Source organism: Carcharodon carcharias, chromosome 13 (assembly GCF_017639515.1).
Source record: "Carcharodon carcharias isolate sCarCar2 chromosome 13, sCarCar2.pri, whole genome shotgun sequence".
Taxonomy (NCBI): domain Eukaryota; kingdom Metazoa; phylum Chordata; class Chondrichthyes; order Lamniformes; family Lamnidae; genus Carcharodon; species Carcharodon carcharias.
Window position 1 is genome coordinate 35,095,876 of NC_054479.1, and position 6,000 is coordinate 35,101,875.

The window sequence follows — 6,000 nt, forward strand, 5'->3', positions numbered from 1 at the left end:
CTGCCACTAAGCCAAGTTTGGAGCCAATTTGTCAAATTGCTCTGGATCCCATGGGCTCTTACCTTCTTGACCATTCTCCCATGTGGGACCTTGTCAAAAGCCTTACTGAAGTCCGTGTAAACTACATCAACTGCACTACCCTCATCTACATGACTAGTCACCTCCTCGAAAATTTCAATCAGATTTGTTATAAATGATTTCCCCCTGACAAAGCCATGCTGACCATCCCTGATTAATCCCTGCCTCTCCAAGTGGAGATTAATCCTGTCCCTCAGATTTTTTTCCAATAGTTTCCCTACCACTGATGTTAAATTCACTGGCCTGTAATTACCTGGTTTATCCCTACTTCCCTTCTTGAATGATGGTACCACATTTGCTCTTCTAGGAATGACCTCATACTTTCCCACATCAAACTTCATTTGCCATAACTTTTTTCCACTAACAAGCAAGTAATGTTCCTCTGCAACTTTTTACTCCTAACGATTACTATTGCTACCTAACAGTATCATCAGCAAACTTGGATATATGGCTCTGCATTCCTTTATTTAAGTCATTGATGAAAATATGATGAAAAGTTGAAGCTCCTGTACAGATCCCAGAGGGACCTCATATCCTGCCAATTGGAGTTCATACCTATTATCCGTCCTTTCTGTCTCCCACCTGTCTTCCCTACTTATGTCAAAAGGTTGTCTTCAATTGCATGCACCTTCATTTTTGGTTATAGTCTCTTGAATGGAGCCTCATCAAATGCCTTCTGGAAGTCCATATAAATAACATCCATAGACACTCCCTTATGTACCATGTTATATACTCTAAATATCTCTACCTGGAATAGTACACCCACTTTGCTCAGTGCTGGCAGAGCAGTACAATATACCTTGTGCAGAGCCTGATATCATGGTCTATTATATCTGTTTCCTGCTGTCTCCCCCATTGAGCGCAGTACAAAAGATGCACTGAACCTGATTCCGATGCTAAATGGTCTGGAAGTTGGAATGATGTCCAACCTTTCACTATAGGCGTCTAGCCAGCAATGAATTTAACCATTTTGCACCCACTGCTGCAACGTGCATTAGAAATAGGCATTCCCAATATAGCACACATGAGAATTGAGGATGCTGGAAATTAGATTGAACAACTACAAGTCACATCTTTAATCACTTTAATTGGTATGGTACAAAATTTATCTTTTACAAAGCACAGGAAGTACATTTTTCCAAGAGTAATTTGGCTATGGCTGCAACAGAGGAGTTAATTATACACTGGAACACACTCATTACTGCCCATTCACACTCATATATCACTGATCTTAATTCTAACACATAGTAATTTGTATCCTAGGGACCCTGGTAGGATTGGGAATATTGCAAATGAGAACAGATGGCTCTGTGAACAATTATTTTAGTGACATCATTTGAACTAATCCACAATCTGTGCATAAACTTAATTCCTGTTAAAAATAGAGTTTACATATAAATCTTATCATTTTATTTAATTATTTACCTAACATAGGAGATGCATTGGGTCGGGAGGGGGGTGGAGGCGAAAATCTCAACCAGCTGTAGCATTTAGTATAATTGTAATTATCTTTGTCTGATGTCTAACATTTTAATAGCTAGTTGTGTTAAATCATGCTGTATAATATTGGGATACTAGTGTATAAAATTCCTTTCTCCATTCTTTTAATGGAGCAGTTAACCTTTTATTTCCCTTAAGTTAAAGGTGAAAGAATTTCATACAATTGTATTCAGCCAACATCACATGCCCAACTTCGCACATGAATCTTTGTTCTGCTGAGTACTGTATTGTCTATCACAATATACCCTTCATTTTTAAACATAAGATAGTGACATCTTATAAATTTATGATCATATTTCTGTTAGAAATCTTACATTCAATGATAAACTACATTAATCCTTGAAAGGTGAAGCATCCTCAATCCATCAAAAATGAAGCCTACATGAATGATCTGAACTCAAAAAAAATCTCAAGTGCATATCGCTAGAGATAAGCTTTAATATAAATAGTTCTGCACAGTTAAGTATAGAGCTGCAGTGTTTCACATTATCTCCGAACGATTTCTTTCCACATGCAGCTAACAGTTAAAAAAGAAACAACTTTTGAAACAATTTCTTTTCTTGTGGATACTGAAGTTCTTGCAGTGAATGAGGGCTGATTTCACAATTGTGAATTTTTAATTGAGATTTCCATTATGATAATTTAACTATCTTCTAGAAAGATTTTTTTTTTAAACAATGGGGTTTAACTCCTACTTGTACCTCAGAGTTTTATTTATGCAGGAACAGTAGTGTATTTAGCTTTAAAGAGTTATCTATTTCTTCTTCCATTATCAACACCATCCTTACTCAAAAGAGCAGCAGGTATGGTTTATGATCGACATATGAGCTGCATTTTCAACAATGTTGTCTTTGTTTAATTTTCTTTTTATCCGCACTTTGGCATTCCTACTGAAAATAAATGTATATGCTGGCTTCAATTTGTTTCCTAGTGCTCAGTTCCCCTGCTAATGCGATCCATATGACTGTTAGGCTTGGATATGCTGAAGTCCATAAAAAAAAGGAAAAAAATGGCTATTTGCCCTGCATCACAGGAGGTTTTGATTAGTTTGTGCTTTCGGAACATTACATGTTAATTGAGTCCTGAAATGCTGCTCAAAAGCATTATAAGGGAATATTTTTAGCTTATAGTCAAGCACTCCACGTACTCAAGTTGCTGGCTTTAATTTTTAAAGTTTATTTCAATTGAAATAAACTTGTGGATTCAATTCAATTGTGGATACCACAAGCTACATAAACGTCAAAGTTTTGAGCTCAAAGTCAGTGGAAGTAATGATATGTGTTCCTTCCTGTTTGTGCCTTAAGGGGGAAGTTCCTGCTAAGCTAAATGGTTAGGTGCATATTTGGTATGGGGGGAGGGGTCTGGAGTGTACCCATGCTACACTGTGTGCTCAAGAGATTCATATTGATGATGTTATATGGGCCTCATTATGGGAATGAAACTAAAGCTAATTAAAACGTCCTTACTCTGTGTTTTGCATGCTCCATTCTCTATACATGGCATCGTTTTACATGGTGTTTTTAATAACTCACTTCCTGGTGTTTGAGAGGGGAAAAAAGAAAAAGGCAATATAGGTTCAATGGATGGACTCTAAAAGGTGTGGATGACAGAGGAACTTATGGGTTGAACTTCATGGAACAGGAAGTTCCTTGGAGTAAGAACAACTTTGAGAAAATTCTGAGCCATAAATGTCCTTGAAGTATAAGTGCAGGTACATAAAGCCATAAAAAAGGCCGACAACATTTTGAGCTTTATAAATAAAGGGATAGAATCCCAAAGTAAGAAAGTAATGTAAAATTTCTACAAATTATTAGTTAGGCTACAATTATTGCTGTGTGCAGTTTTGGGGCCCTGTTAGGGTTAGACCATAAAAGACACAGTGATCATACAACATAAATTTACATGGGTGTTACCAGGATTGGGATGCAATGGTTATGAGGTAAGATTTGAGATAGCGGGACCACTTTCACTAGAGCAGTGCCAGCCTTATCTCAGCGTAGCGCTCCTGCTTCCAATTTTGAAGGCTCTAAGTTCAAGTCCCACACTAGAGACCTTAGCACAGAATATAGGCTGACACTTCAATTAAGTACTAAGGGAATATTACATTATCAGAGGTGCTCTCTTTCTGATGAGCTGTCCACCCGAGGCAATGTCTCCCCTCTCGAATCCGATGGCACTATTCGATGAAGCGTAGCAGAGTTCTTTCTGATGTCCTGGCTAGTATTTAGTCCTCAACCAACTTCACTAAAGAAACAGATTATCTGGTCATTATCTCATTGCTGATTGTGGGAACTCATTGTGCACAAATTGTTGCAGAGTAATTGCATCCCAATTACTCATGAACCCACTGCCTGAAAGGGTAGTAGGGGCAGAAACTTCACCTCATTTAAAAGATGCATGGATATGCACCTGAAGCCCTATAACCTCCAGGGTTGCAGACCAAATGCTGGAAGATGGGATTAGGTTCAGTGGCTCGTTTTCCGGCCACACAGACACAATGGGCAGGGTGGCCTCCTTCTGTGCCATAAATTTTCCCACATTTTCTAAATATTTGAAAAGGAGGAATGTGCAGGGATGTAGGGAGAGGATGGGGGAGTGGCAGTATGTGAATTGCTCCTTAGGAGAGCCAGCATGGACATGATGGACTGAATGGCCTACTTCTGTAACGATTCTATGATTCCAAGACTCTATTCTACACTAATTTATCAGGTGGACGCAGCATGAAAATATAGTATCTAGTTTATCTCAGAAGATCTACAAGGATCCTATTGGCCAGTTATGACACCCTATAAAACAGAAGTGGTCAGAACCTAGTGGGTGAGGACACCATCAGCTATAACAATAACTTGTGTGAAGCAGAAGATGTAATTCTCAGTCTGCATTAAAATAGTTAAACTGGTATAGCAGTTGAGGCAGTATAATTGACCTGAGTATTCCTGGGATTCACACTTAATTTTTCTGTTCATTAACCCCCAGCGGGATGGGATCAGACTTGGCTCTGACATCGCACCTGGTTGTAAAGCCCACCAGAATTCACTTTCTGAGCTGAGACATGAAGAAAGCCTTGCAGAGTGAGTGACCAGAGGGCTGATGGCATCCATCAATATTTTCTCATCAGTCAACCACTGCTGCTGAAGGCACACAGATGTCATGAAATTCTGCTATCTTAAAATATGAAATTCTCTCATGTGTCTACGGTAAGTATCCTAAGTGAGGTAAGCAAACCTGCTTCTAGTGGTGGTGGGTTGATGCCATCAAACTGCCTATATTTCTATGCTGCATTTGGATAAGGGAAAGCTAGGTAAGTACATGAGGGAGAAAGGAATAGAAAGTTCTGCTGATAAGGTCAGGTGGGAGTGGGCTTGTACAGAGCAGAAACACCAGCATAGACTAGTGGGGCTGTTTCTGGCCTGCATTTCTGCTGTAAATTCTGTGTAATTCTATGTAAATTATCTTATTAAATGTTTATTAACAGTTATTCAGTGCAAATGAACGATGCTATTTTATTACCTCTAGGCTCTACCCTGTGATAATAAGCTGCTTTACACCTAACCCGCTCATAAATATAAATGATATACATAATATTGTTACAGAGCCTATTAAATTGTTATGGTAATTTTTTATATTGAAACAAAATAAGGTGAAAATTACACTAAAAGTGAGGTGATATAAACTATTAAAAGTTCCCTGGCTCCAAAGCATAAATAAGATAACATTAGAAAGTGCGATAGAAACCCACAACAATAAATTCCTTCTTTCACACTACTTTGCTAAGCAGGCCATGGGCACATCTATCTGTATTTGAAAAAAACACACTTTGCCCATCTTGGTTCAGTGATCACAGTTTGGGTGCCACACTTTGCTATGTGCAAAATTTGCATCACTCTGGAATGTGATTGCTCAAATTTCATATCCGTGACATCACAAGCCTTGGCTGTAAAAGAAGCAATGCATCAATCGCACCTGGGGAAAACTGGTAGATACATTTCCAATAAAAAACCTTCGGCAGTGGATGAAAATAACCAATCCAGAAAAAAAAACATATGGCTAATTTTATCAATATGAAAGAAGGAAAGGCAATTGAATATCTAAAAATATATTTTTCGTCTTAATATTTGCACTAAGCTGAGGATTTGCTGAGGATTCATTATGGGTAATTTGGTTTGTAACAATAATTTGCATTTATGTAGCACCTTATACATAGAAAGTGCAGCTACAAGTCTGTCCATTATTTCAATAAAAAAGAATTTGCAAAGCATGTTATAATCAAAGAAGTACTTTTAAAACGTAGTAACTGTTATGATATAGGAAACATGATGGCCGATATCCACACAGCATGGACCTGCAAGCAGCACTGTGATAATGAGCAGATATTCTCTTATTTATTAAGTGATGTTTATTGAGGGCAAATATTGCCCAAAT